This window comes from Erythrolamprus reginae, chromosome 7 (genome assembly GCF_031021105.1).
Source record: "Erythrolamprus reginae isolate rEryReg1 chromosome 7, rEryReg1.hap1, whole genome shotgun sequence".
Classification (NCBI taxonomy): domain Eukaryota; kingdom Metazoa; phylum Chordata; class Lepidosauria; order Squamata; family Dipsadidae; genus Erythrolamprus; species Erythrolamprus reginae.
In genome coordinates this window covers 68,717,409-68,732,312 of record NC_091956.1, presented here as the reverse complement: position 1 = coordinate 68,732,312, position 14,904 = coordinate 68,717,409, and the positions used below count along the sequence as shown (strand labels likewise).

The following is a 14,904-nucleotide window of genomic DNA, read 5'->3' as shown; positions in this document are numbered from 1 at the left end:
TTTTAATAGCTTCTGGGACATAATTATTACAAAATTGATGTGCGGATTTAACATTTACAAGGAACAGTTTTGGGGCTTTTACAAGAAGCTCTTTTGTTTGAATAGATTATCAGATAGAATACTGAAAACCTAGATATTTAAGGGATTTTACTTATTCATTCATTTAATATGCCATCCACCTAACTATCAGAAGTGACTCTGAACATCTTACAATGCCATAAAAGCACAAATATAAAAAAAACTTTAAAATTAAAACAAAAACAAGATAATTAATGGTGCAAGGATGCTTTTTGTCTCTCATTTAACCAGCCACATAGCATGCTGCCTTCAGGGCCACAGACCAACCCAAGTTAAATAAGAGCCGGGTTATCTGCTAGATGAGCCTATTGTTGATTGTCTATATCAGCAGTTTCAAACTCGTGGGCCAGATGTCTCATGTGCCGTTCGCAGTCACCCTGTTTTAGCAAAGGGGAGACGGACTGTGATATGTCACATGATGACATGTTGTCGTGAGTTTGACACCTCTGCTCTATATAATTAGGGCACTTTCTAAAAAAATACCAATACAGTGGAACCCCGACATAAGAGCTGCTCTACTTAAGAGCAACTCGAGATAAGAGCTGGGAGGGGAGAGATATTTTTGTTCTACTTACAAGCCCAAATTCGAGATACAAGCGCCAAGGAGCTGTCTCCTGAAGCCAAACGCTAACTTCCGCGTTCGGCTTCAGGAGACAGCTGCGAAACGGCGCGCGTGTTTTAAAAGGTTGCAGCCGGCCTGGGGGGCTCGGGGGGGTGCTTGCAGCTTTCTTTCTTGCTCTTTTTCTTTCTCTCTTTTACCTTCCCTTCCTCTATTTCTTCTTTTCTTTCTCCTTCCCACCTTCTTCCCTCCCTCCCTCCCTTCACTCATTCCTCTCTTACTCTCCCCTTTCATAAGTTTCCTTGCTTCCTTCCTCTGTTCCTGTCCCTTCCCCCTTTCTTTCTTTCTTTCTTTCTTTCTTTCTTTCTTTCTTTCTTGCTCTTTTTCTTTCTCTCTTTTACCTTCCCTTCCTCTATTTCTTCTTTTCTTTCTCCTTCCCACCTTCTTCCCTCCCTCCCTCCCTTCACTCATTCCTCTCTTACTCTCCCCTTTCATAAGTTTCCTTGCTTCCTTCCTCTGTTCCTGTCCCTTCCCTCTTTCCTTCCTTCCTTCCCACCCTCCGTCCATTCATTCACCCATTCCTCTCTTGATCGCTTAAAGCCGGTCCCTGGTGCAAAAAGGGTTGGGGACCTCTGTCCTACAGGATTGGGTGGCAGAGAAGTTGAACATATGTAAATTTAAAAGTTTAAGAAAGTTTACAAGTTAAGTGAAAGAAACTTCATTATTCATTTATATGTACATGTACATTTCTTCATTAAAACATGTCTTTCTGCATAATTTAGACTAACTTTGTGAGTTTTTTGAGGGCTGGAACCAATTAAAATTATTTACATTAATTCCTATGGGGAAAAGTCATTCGAGATAAGAGCTGCTCGACTTAAGAGCCCAGGTCCGGAACGAATTAAACTCATATCTCGAGGTACCACTGTACAGTGATACCTCATCTTACAAAAGCCTCATCATACAAACCTTTCGAGATACAAACCCGGGGTTTAAGATTTTTTTGCCTCTTCTTACAAACTATTTTCACCTTACAAACCCACCGCCGCCACTGGGATGCCCCGTCTCCGGACTTCTGTTGCCAGCGAAGCACCCGTTTTTGTGCTGCTGGGATTCCCGAGGCTCTCCTCCATGGGAAACCCCACCTCCCAACTTCCGTGTTTTTGTGATGCTGCAGGGGAATCCCAGCAGGGGAATCCCAGCAGCGCAAAAACGGGCGCTTCGCTGGCAACAGAAGTCCGGAGGTGGGGTTTCCCAGCAAGGGGAGCCTCAGTGAAATCGCAGCATTGCAAAAACACAGAGGTCTGGCGGTGGGGTTTCGATGACTTCGGTGTTTTTGCGATGCTGCGATTTCACTGTTGCTCCCTTCGCTGGGAAACCCCACCTCTGGACTTCCGTTGCCAGTGAAGCACTCATTTTTGCAGTACCGGGATTCCCCTGCAGCATCATAAAAACGCAGAATTCCGGAGGTGGGGTTTCCCATGGAGGGGAGCCTCAGGGGAATCCCAGCAGCGCAAAAACGGGCGCTTCGGCTGGCAAAAGGGGTGAATTTTGGGCTTGCACGCATTAATCGCTTTTCCATTGATTCCTATGGGAAACATTGTTTCATCTTACAAACGTTTCACCTTAAGAACCTCGTCCCGGAACCAATTAAGTTTGTAAGACAAGGTATCACTGTACTTTTTGTTCTGTAGTTTATTTCAGGGTGATCTCTTGAACAGAAAAATGATAAAATAGTTTTAAGGCATCTTTAAAGTTCTATTTGGGTTACTGATCTTGGCTGCATCATCAAAAGAGATTAGAGATGGGGATCGGTAAAGTATGGAGTTTGGAATTTTGGCTTAGCGTATATCTATCAACAGTGCTAATATAAAGTTTAAATAATAGTGGTGCAGTTATAGCCTTACTTAATACTTTTGCTAGTAGTTATGCTGTAATGGACAGTTTTATTGGTTTAAGAAGATGGCAGACAGTTGTTCCTCCACAGGCATTTTTCTGGAACAATGCTGTCTTTGAGTCTCTAAAAGTTACTGTATCTTTCGAAGTACAGTGATACCTCGTCTTACAAACGCCTCGTCATACAAACTTTTCGAGATACAAACCTGGGGTTTAAGATTTTTTTTGTCTCTTCTTACAAACTATTTTCACCTTACAAACCCAAGCCGACTCCACTGGCATGCCCCGCCTCTGAACTTCTTTTGCCAGCGTGCCCATTTTTGCACTGCTGGAATTCCCCTGAGCCTCCCCTCCATGGGAAACCCCACCTCCAGACTTCCGCGTTTTTGCGATGCTGCAGGGGATTCCCAGCAGTGCAAAAATGGGCGCTTCGCTGGCAATGGAAATCCGGAGGTGGGGTGTCCCAGCGAGGAGAGCCTCAGCGAAGTCACAGCATCACAAAAATACGGAAGTCTGGAGGTGGGGTTTCAAGGACTTCTGTGTTTTTGTGATGCTGCAATTTCACTGATGTTCCCTTCACTGGGAAACCCTACCTCCAGACTTCCGTTGCCAGCGAAGCGCTCGTTTTTGCGATGCTGGGATTCTTCTGCTGGGATTCCCCTGCAGCATCGCAAAAACACAGAAGTCTGGAGGTGGGGTTTCCCATGGAGGGGAGCCTCAGGGGAATCTCAGCAGCGCAAAAACAGGCGCTTTGGCTGGCAAAAGGGGTGAATTTTGGGCTTGCACGCATTAATCGCTTTTCCATTGGTTCCTATGGGAAACATTGTTTCGTCTTACAAACTTTTCACCTTAAGAACCTCATCCCGGAACCAATTAAGTTTGTAAGACAAGGTATCACTGTATAAGATGCACCGGAGTAAGACGCACTTTAGTTTTAGGGGAGAAAAATAGGGGCAAAAACTGCCTACCAGGTATTCATTTGGCTAGCGTCCTTAGTCTGCTCAGCTTCAGCACATTGGTTAGGGCTTAAAACATCAGTTCAGTGAAGCAGTGGATGTAATGTGCCGATTCCTGGAAGCTGTGAGGGTGTGGATGGATGTCAGCAGGCTCAGACTTAACCCAGACAAGACCTAGTGGCTGTGGCTACTTCCTCCTAAAGACAGTATTGACTGTCCATCCTTGGCTGGGGGGGGGGAGGGAGAGAAATTGTTCCCTCAGAACAAGCTCACAATTTGGGTGTGGTCCTAGACCCGCAGCTAAAATTAGACCAACATCTAACATCTGTGGCTAAGGAGACAAACTGCAGGTGCTCACAATGACTACTTAAATAAAATAAAATGAGCAAATAGTGAACAGCCATGTTGGTTTTTATCTTGCAAAAAGTGTGTTATTGTGGAACACACAATTTCAGAATTCAGGTTATTAATACTATACTGTAGCTATTCTGTGTCTTCTGGATTTAAATCTTCCAAGCCCTGAAATGTGGAATGAATGTGCATGTGTGCGCACGCACGCACACATGTACCCACACCTTCAAAATACAGTGGTACCTCATCATACGAACTTAATTGGTTCCAGGAAGAGGTTCGTAAGGTGAAAAGTTCGTAAGATTAAACAATGTTTCCCATAGGAATCAATGTAAAAGCAAATAATGCGTGCAAATCCTTCAGGAAAATCCCAAACTTTAGAAGGGAGGCGAACAGAGGGCAAGGAGGAGCAGCTAAAGGGGGCGGGTGGAAGAAGCAAGGCTTTCAGTGCCTTTGCAAGCACGTTGTTCTCTGCAAAATCTTTCCTCCTCCAAGCCGCCCCTCCCTTTTCTTTCTTCAAAAGACACCGTTTCAGTGCCTCTGCAAGCACGTTGTTCTCTGCAAAATCTTTCCTCCTCCAAGCCGCCCCTCCCTTTTCTTTCTTCAAAAGACACCCTTTCAGTGCCTTTGCAAGCACGTTGTTCTCTGCAAAATCTTTCCTCCTCCAAGCCGCCCCTCCCTTTCTTCAAAAAAGGGGAAAAAAGGAAACCCCTTCATCCCAGCAGCAGCTGCTTGGATTTGTAAGGTGAAAATAGTTCGGAAGAAGAGGCAAAAAAATCTTAAACATCGGGTTCGTATCTTGAAAAGTTCGTTAGAAGAGGCGTTCGTAAGATGAGGTACCACTGTACAGTGGTCCCTCGAGTTTCGCGATCTCGATCTTCGCGAAACGCTATATCGCGAGTTTTCAACCCGGAAGTAAACTCCACCATCTGCGCATGCGTGCCCTTCCACGCATGCGTAGATGGTGGAGTTTCCCCGCCGGGCAGAGGCTTCCCTGGGTCTTCCCCCTCTTGCCCCGGTAAGGCGCGAGCAACGGCGTGGGCGGGTGGGCGGCACACGCGCGGGGAAACCCCAGGGCCGCTTCTCAGCTGAGAAGCGGCCCCAGCAACAGCGCGGGGGGGCGGGCGGCACGCGCGCGCGCGGGGAAACCCCAGGGCCGCTTCTCAGCTGAGAAGCGGCCCCAGCAACAGCGCGGGGGGCGGGCGGCACGCGCGCGCGCGGGGAAACCCCAGGGCCGCTTCTCAGCTGAGAAGCGGCCCCAGCAACAGCGCGGGGGGGGGCGGGCGGCACGCGCGCGCACGGGGAAACCCCAGGGCCGCTTCTCAGCTGAGAAGCGGCCCCAGCAACAGCGCGGGGGGGGGGGCGGGCGGCACGCGCGCGGACAAGCAGCAGCAGCGAGGCGGCGGGGAAACCCAATCTTCGGCTCCTCGCTGCTGCGGTGGAAATAAAAACACCATCTGCGCATGCGCAGATGGTGTTTTTACTTCCGCACCGCTACTTCGCGACAAATCGATCATCGCGAGGGGTCCTGGAACGGAACCCTCGCGATGATCGAGGGACCACTGTAGTTCTAAATCAAATTGTAATAATGTCCTAACAAACCCAGTCCATTCCAGAAGACATATTATCCAATATAATTTCTATAGATATGCACAAATAGCAGTATGGGCATGTTTCTTTTTAAAAAAAACATGTCTGTGTAATATTTTGGAAGTATGCCCAGTGCCTGCTCAAAATTCTACTTCAGACTCCCAGTCTCCAAATAAGATTAACTGTTCCCTTGGCCCTAGACCAAGGACATATACAAGTTACAGAATTGGTTGTTTTACTGAATTTCCCAAGAGCTCCATTCCTTTTAAACTTTACTTTGAAGGAAGCATTAAACTCTATGATTCTTGTTTAATGAGAATCCTAGTTTATGTTTTCATTAATGTTATCTTAGACTTGCAAATTGGATGGTAATTTATACTAGGCCACTAAAAACACCCTAGAAGTTAATATTTTTAAGCTTCCATTGCATGTGGTGAACATCACAGCAAATATTCTCTTGCTGCCCTCAGTTCTCTGTATAATTTTAAGAAGCTAGTAGTCACTTGCAGTCATCCTTACCTTCCATGCATAGATAATTTTGAATCTTAACAAAGTTTTCTAGGTTACTAAATGCAGCAGATCCCAAAAAATGCCTCATGAGTTCTGTTCTGTCGGGCTCTCTGGTAGACTCCTCCCGAAAATTCACAGGTACAAATTTCAGACACACACACATGTGTGTGTGTACTTAAATAAGTACTATCAGTCGATAAATTCCCCATCGCGGATTTCACTTATCGTGGCCGGGTCTGGAACGTAACACCAGCGATAGGTGAGGTCTTACTGTATTATCAAAGAAAATGAGGCCACCTGTGGTTGGGTGGGGCTGTGGTCATTATTGAGGCTGCTATAAATAGCAGCTTGTGGGTTTGGCCATTGAGGAGGATTATCTGATTGTTGTGTTTCGTGACTGCTTTGCTGCGTTTGACCTTTTGTGTGCTGATTTTTCCCTGCTTTGAAACTAAACCAGAGCAAAGTGTGTTTCACTTTGTGAAAAAAGAAGGACTGTGAATTGCCTCACAGCTGCAAGCTAAGTATCACAGAACTGATAAGGGACTTGTACAAATTACCAGTTTGTTTGGAGACGAGTGCTCTTTGCTATACAAAAAGAGGGCTTAGTTTAAGTGAATTTTCATTACAATTTCCTGAAATTTGGAAAGGCAGATTCTGTCCTGTCTTCTTTACTGTATTATATAAAGTGAAAATAGATGATCAGGATACCACCTACAAATGGTAATATGAAATATTAAAATAATTTATGTGTGTATAATACAGTTGGCCTCTTATCCCCATTAAACATAGACCTGTAGAGGAGTACAGAGCTGACTTACAAAGTATATGGGTACTTTTAATAAAACTTTGTTCTTGAACTTCTTGATGTTTTACTTCAGTGTTTAGTTTGAGTTTCTTTTTTTAATCCATAAATACCATTTTGTCCAGATTGCATAGTAGTCCGAATCTTTTTGATTATTTAATTCCATTGTCAGTCTGTCCATCTCTGCGCACTCATATATTTTCTTGATGATCTCTTTGTTGTTGTTTTTAAACAGACACTAAGTGGAACTGTTTTAAAAGCAGAACTTTTCAGGCTAGATTAACATTATTATGCATGGCGGAAACCAAACATGATCGCAAATGTCAAACATGGTAGTGTTTTTGTTTGGAGCTGAGTTGCTGCTTTTAGATATGGATGGCTTGGCATCATTCGTGAATTCTGCTACATATCTAAAAATTTAGTAGGAGAGTATCAATCCATTTGTCTGCCAGTTGAAACTGAAGAGTAGAGGCTCATTGAGCCTGACAGTGACCTATTGTGATAGCATCCAAAACACAGATGAATCTAGAAGAACGTCAAATGTATTAGCTGAGTGAATTTGCTATGGAAAAGTAATCTGAAATTCCTACCAAGTACTATGAAAAATTGATCATCAATTAAAACTAGAGAATTTTAGTTGTTGCAGTTGAAGGTGGTTACAATCATTTATTGACTCTAAAGGCACACTGACTTTTATAATATCAATATATTGAATTATTTGGTTCATGAAATAAGACAAGCATCAATTTTGGTGTTATCTATTTACTCAGACGTTCCTATAATATTCACTGATGACAATAATGCAGACATTATTATTATTATTATTATTATTATTATTATTATTATTGGTATACTAATAACAAAAGATTTAAGTGCCAAAGCCCACTGCAACAATATAGCCAAGAAGGCTTCAAGAGTTGTAAACCTAATCCTACGTAGCTTCTGCTCTGGCAATCTCACACTACTTACCAGAGCTTACAAAACTTTTGCCAGACCCATCCTCGAATACAGCTCATCTGTTTGGAACCCATATTGCATCTCAGACATTAACACCCTTGAAAATGTCCAAAGATACTTCACCAGAAGAGCCCTTCACTCCTCCACTCGAAATAGAGTACCCTATGAGACTAGACTTTCAATCCTGGGCCTAGAAAGTTTAGAACTAAGACACCTTAAACAAGATCTAAATATTGCCCACAAGATCATATGCTGCAACGTCCTGCCTGTCGGCGACTACTTCAGCTTCAAACACAACAACACAAGAACACACAACAGATTTAAACTTAATATTAACCGCTCCAAACTTGTCTGTAAAAAATATGACTTCAGTAACCGAGTTGTCGAAGCGTGGAACTCATTACCGGACTCCATAGTGTCATCCCCAAACCCCCAACACTTTACCCTTAGATTATCTACGGTTGACCTATCCAGATTCCTAAGAGTTCAGTAAGGGGCGAGTACAAGTGCACTAGAGTGCCTTCCGTCCCCTGTCCTATTGCTCTCCTATATCTCCTATACCTTTCTTCTATTCCTATATCTCTTCTTCTATTCTTTCATTGATATGTTATTTGATATGTTCCTATATCTTCTTTTCTATTCTTTCTTAGATATATTTTACTATGAGTATCTCCTCTATAACCTTAATCTTGTATTTTACTATGTGTATATAGATATATACCCACTAAAACCCTCATTGTGTATTGGACAAAATAAACAAACAAACAAACAAACAAACAAATAAATAAATATAAAAAAACATTCAACAAATTAGAAAAGGGGCAAAGGATTTTTCATAAAACTGTAAACTGTGGGTAGCATAATTCTTTTTATAAAGGTGTCACACTAGAGTATTTGTTGAAAGGAATTTGAAAACTTCCAAAACTTATTTATGGTCCTAATTTGGATTTTAGGTCTTCTAATTATAAAATTTAGATTTCTAATGTTTATTTTCTTTTGTCTGGCTGTTCAAAAATATTGTAATTGTACCTTTATGTTCCACTACTTTCTCTCATTATGATGTTATGGATAAAAATACTGCTAATGAGTTGCTAATTAATAAATATATCTATTTGTAACACATATTCCAACTATAATTTAATGAATACAAAATAATACTCTGAAAACATTGAAAAGTTTAAAAACAACAGTTCTGGATGAATTCAGAACAGCTGCAGGCTCATTTTTTTAACAATATCTACTGTTAGTGTCTGTACAAGATCATAAACCTCTTATGGGGCTATAACATTATCTAAACCAGTGTTTTTCAACCAGTGTGCCGCAAGACATGGTCAGGTGTGCCGCGAAGCTCAGAGAGAGAAAGAAAACAAGAGAAAGAAAGAGAAAGAAAGAGCAAGAGAGAGAGAAAGAAAACAAGAGAGAAAGCAAGCAAGAGAGAGAAAGAAAACAAGAGAAAGAAAGAGAAAGAAAGAGCAAGAGAGAGAGAAAGAAAACAAGAGAGAAAGCAAGCAAGAGAGAGAGAAAGAAAGAAAGCAAGAGAGAGAAAGAGAACAAGAGAGAAAGAAAGCAAGAGAGAGCAAGAGAGAGAAAGAAAGAGAGAAAGACATAGAGGGAAGTAGGGAAGGAGAGAGAAAGAGCAAAAAAGAGGAAAGAAGGGAGAGAGAAAGAAAGAGGGATGGAGAGAGAGTGAAAAAAAAAGAGAGAGAAAGATGGAGAGAGAAATAGCGAGAGGAAGAGAGAGAATTTTTTGTCCAAACTTTTTTTAGCCGCCCCCCCCTCAATGTGCCTTATGGTTTTGTAAATGTAAAAAATGTGCCGCGGCTCAAAAAAGGTTGAAAATCACTGATCTAAACCATGAGATTATATTACAAGATTTTAGAATGATGGAGCCGGTGGTAAAATTAATAACAAGCTACAATTTTATCTGTAGTGATCTTGATAATTTATATTTTTCAGATGAATTAGTGTAATATATCTGTTGAGCACTAACAAGTAAGGACAACACTTGTAAAACACATCTGTCAAATGGTTGAACCCAAGAAAGTTATGCAGCAGTGTAATATCTCCTAATGTAAATAAATCATAGTGGCACCAAGCAATTTATGAATCAGAAGGATATTTGGTTTTATTCCAGTATTTATAACCAATTATAGGAAAGCATTCATCCGTATAAGGATGGATGGAGCTATTTGTAATTCTGAATCCTTACGAACTTGTTACTAGTTTATTTTTGTCTGATCTTTGGGGTGATATAACTATGTGTTTTGTTGATGGTAAGGAAAAAGGAAAAGGAATCTTTGCAAATTTTACTCCCCTGGTCTGTAACTGACTATAGGTGTTCTGTCGGGCTCTCTGGTAGAATCCTCCCAAAAATTCACAGGTACAAATTTCAGACACACACACGTTTGAAAATTCAAAACAATGTTCTTTATAATGAAAATTCACTTAAACCAAGCCCTCTTTTGGTATAGCAAAGAGCACTCGTCTCCAAACAAACTGGTAATTTGTACAAGTCCCTTATCAGTTCTGTGATACTTAGCTTGCAGCTGTGAGGTAATTCACAGTCCTTCTTCTTTCACAAAGTGAAACACACTTTGCTCTGGTTTAGTTTCAAAGCGTGGGAAAATCAGCACACAAAAAGTCAAAGTCAGTAAAGCAGTCACGAAACACAACGATCAGATAATCCTCCACAATGGCCAAACCCACAGGCTGCTCTTTATAGCAGCCTCACTAAGTACCACAGCCCCACCCAACCACAGGTGGCCTCATTTTCTTTGATAATAATCTCTCAGTTGTTGTTGCCTATGCATAGCTCTCCTCATGTGTGGCTGTATCATTAACTCTTGTTCTGAATCCAAGGAGGAGCTAGATAATTGATCTCCTTCTGAGCTGTCTGCCACACTCTCCTCCTCCCTGTCACTCATGTCTTCTTGGTCAGAGGAGCCTTCATCAGCAGATTCCACCGGGGGCAAAACAGGCCTGCAGCATGTGGATGTCTCCCCCACATCCACAGTCCTTGGGGCAGGAGCAGGGTCAGAGCTAACCACAACAAGAGGGGGCAGTGCTCATTTCCATTTCAAGGGCCATTGAGCTTGCACTATCTGACAATGTTTCCATGGTCATGCAGACAGCATGATGTCACAAAGCTCTGTTTCTTCCCCATTGTAGTGGTATCTATCTACTTGCATTTGCATGCTTTGGGATTGTTACTTTGGCAGGAGCTAGGTAAAGTCAGGTGTTCACCCCATCACGCGATACTTGTGTCTCAAACCCAGCCTGTCAGCTTTCCAGCTAAGACATCCAGCGTCTTAACCATTGAGCCATCATGCCACACATATTTTCTGATGGGGAGGGATTGAAACTAGAAGAATCTTGTTTCACTTCCATTTCTAATTTTAAACTTGTCATAATTTAAGCAATTTATTATATTTAAAATGCAATAAGGGTTCTCTGGAAAATAGCTTGTGAATCAAGCTACTGAATTATCCAAAACACCTGAGGGCAAGACAAGAAGCAATGGATGGAAATTAATCAAGGAGAGAAGCAACCTAGAACTAAGAAGTAATTTCCTGACAGAACAATTAATCAGTGGAACAACTTGCCTCCAGAAGTTGGGAATGATCCAACACTGGATGTTTAAAAGAACAGCTTGGATAACCATTTGTCTGAAATGATATTGGGTCTCCTAAACGGGGTTGGACTAGAAGACCTCCAAGGTCCCTTCCAACTCTGTTATTCTATATACTCTACTCCAGTGATTTTCAACCTTTTTTGAGCTGCGGCACATTTTTTACATTTTAAAATCCTGGGGCACACCACCAACCAAAATGACACCCTAAGACACTTTCCTCTCTTTTTCCATCCCTGTCTCCTCCCCACCCTTGTATGTGTATGTGTGTGTGTGTGTGTATACACACTCTTGAACCATTTCCAAAAACAAGTGAGGGCTGGGGGTTTTTTGTCTCTTATTCTTTGGGTATTTTTATCATATGCTTTAAATCAAGAGTCACTTCTCTCTCTCTTGCCTCTCATTCTCTGTCTCAATCATTTTCTCATTTCTCTTTTTTCCTCTCCTCTTTGCTCATTTATCTCTCTCTCTCTTGCTTTCTTTTTCTTTCTCTCTCTCTCTTGCTTTCTTTCTCTCTCTCATTCTTTCTCTCTTTCTCTCTCTCTCTCTCTTTCTCTCTCTCTCTATCTCTTTCTCTCTCTCTCTCTCTCTCTTGCTTTCTCTCTCTCTCTCTCTCTTTCAGCAAAAAGTTGCGAGACTGGAACCTGAGCGTCCTTTTTCGCGGCACACCTGACCATGTCTCGCGGCACACTAGTGTGCCATGGCACACTGGTTGAAAATCACTGCTCTACTCTATCCTACCCTACTCTACCCTTTTATTTCATTCTTTATAACAAATAATTTCCACATTTATGTTATTTTTGATGTATTTCTTATTATTTTTTTTCTAAAAGTTCATTATTTGTAATCATATTATTTTATTTTTATTTATTTTATTTTATGTACTGCTTACATTAAAGGTACCTGAAGAAGGTACATCAATTTGTGATGTATTGTATGGACTCATTACCAATTCCCATGCATCTGATTATCACTGTGCCTAGTGTCATGTTGTCAACCCTTTGAGATAGTCCAGAAAGAAGCTCTAACAACAAGTACTAATATTACTTTTATTGTAAAGTTACAGTAACAAAATCGTACAATTAGGTATATCGCAGAAAGAAGTAACTTTCCCCTGATGCCCTAAAACTGTTCTTGCTCATGCATGCAATTATTGCACCTTTACTCTCACGTTCAGCCAGCTTTATACTTCAAATGTTAAGAGCAGCCCTTGTCCACTAAAAAGCTGCCTTGCCATTATTGACCTGTTATTGAGCATTATCTACTGAGTGGTCCTTTGAAGGGGGGGGGGTCAAGAATAGGATAATATACTACCATGGCCTAATAGTAAAAAGGTAGCCTATCTGTACAAATGTACTTCTATTTAAAAACTTTATTAAATAATGCAAAAGACAAATATTTGGCCTGTTTGTTACGAACTGTAGTCAACCTGATACAGTGGTACCTCTACCTACGAACGCCTCTACTTACGAACTTTTCTAGATAAGAACCGAGTGTTCAAGATTTTTTTGCCTCTTCTCAAGAACCATTTTCCACTGACAAACCCAAGCCTCCAAAACTGTAACTGGGAAAGGCCCTCTGTAGGGCCTCTCTAGGAATCTCCTGGGAGGAAACAGGGCCGGAAAAGGCGGGGAGAAGCCTCCATGGGGCCTCTCTAGGAATCTCCTGGGAGGAAACAGGGCCTCCACCCTCCTTGTGGTTTCCCCAATCGCATGCATTATTTCCTTTTACATTGATTCCTACGGGAAAAATGGCTGCTTCTTACAAACTTTTCTACTTAAGAACCTGGTCACGGAACGAATTAAGTTCTTAAGTAGAGGTACCACTGTACTAACTTTTCCTACAGTTCTCCACCCAGGTTAAGGTTCCTCCCTCGTCCCCGCACCCACAAGTTCGCCATGTGTACCACTCCGGATCTCTCAACGTCCATGATCCTCCCCTATACTTCCGGCTGGTGCTGAACAAAGGATGATCTTGAATCTCTGGAAATAATTTGTTGTGACTAGTATTTTTCTCTCTCATGCAACACCCCCCCCCCCCAATTCCCACAATAAGGCTATTCTATCTACCCTTCTATTAAAATTATATTTCCTTTGTATTGTTTATTAATTAATTAAATTTATATGCTGTTCCTCTCACGATTGGGCAACTCTGGGTGGTTTACAAAATCATAAAAGCAAAAATACAAAATACTCAAAAATTAAATATTAAAAGTTAATAGAAATCAGGTGTTAGCATTCAGAATGCAACTGAGTGGAGATGGGATCTTCTTCCTGTTGGATTTAACTACTCTACTACATGCTTGCACTGTCTTGTAAACACATCTCTATGGCCAGGTTGCAATTAACTGACCAGTGTGTCACCTTTTGATGACCAAAAGGGGCAGATACCCTGCAGGCTATATAAACCTCTGCAGAGTAGATGCTCCCTCCTTCTTTCTCTTCTACCTCTTCTACCTTCTTCTTCTGTTTGTGCTCCATTGTCCTCGGTTGAGGACACATGTGTGAGATGAAATCCAAAGCCATCCTCACACATGGGACCATCCAGAAGTTATTGATATGAACTGGAATATGAACATATCTGCCTGCAATCTATCAATTGCATGAATCAACATAATTGTAAGTAAAGATTGTATTTTTCATCTTTAAGAAGGAGTGATCATTCATTGCTAACAAATGGGATTCTGAACCACGTGTTATTTCTTGCCATGCTAACTCCGCTGCAAATTAAGCCAGCTGAACTCTGCTAATACAAATAATATTAATAATAATCTCCTTTTTTTAAAATAATTTTTTATTGATTTTATAAAATGATTACATAAAACAAACATATAACAGTGCACAGTGCGTGTGCCCATCACCTAACAGACAAAACACCCCCCTTCACCACCACCACCCATACAAGGGGATTCAAAGGTTTTTAATTTTTGTTTATCTGTATTTCCTTGGCTCTATCTTGCATTAGATATTACTAAAAGAGTGATTGCAGTTTATTTTTCACATTTACATCACAGATTCTACTCAACATATAATCCTTCACCTTATTCCATCGTACCATCAGCTTCTCCAGTTTGTTTTCATCAAAGTTGTTTAATCTTATTTCCATAATTTCAAAATGTATGTGGTCCACCATGTACCAGTACCAATTCTGTATTGTCCATTTTGTGGAGTCTTTCCAACCCAATACCACTACTGCTTGAGCACTTTCCAATGCGGCAGATTTTATTTCCTTGAATTCTCCTAATTTTCTTTGTTTAATTAAAATCGCTATTTCTTTTGTAATTATCCAGTTAATATTTAACATTTTGTTAATTTCGTTCTGTACTTCATTCCAGAATGTCTGAATTTCTGCACACTCCCAGAACATATGCATAAAGATTCCCTTTTTTTGGCAGCCATGCCAACAATTACCCTTCTCTTTCCCCTGGAAGTGTGCAAGTTGAGCCGGTGTATAGTACCATTTATGTAAAAATTTCCTTCTCATCTCTTTAACTCTTGTATTTTTAATCTTATATATGTTTTCTACTATTTCTTTCATTTCACTTTCATCTATTTGTAAATCATTTTGCCAGCATCTT

At 41.2% G+C, this 14,904-nt stretch overlaps 1 protein-coding gene across 4 annotated transcripts in view; it reads left to right on the top strand.

The window, feature by feature from the left end:
• Positions 1–14,904, top strand: part of INPP4B (inositol polyphosphate-4-phosphatase type II B) — a 270,218-nt gene that overhangs the window by 91,931 nt on the left and 163,383 nt on the right. The gene's annotated exons all lie outside the window — the stretch shown is intronic.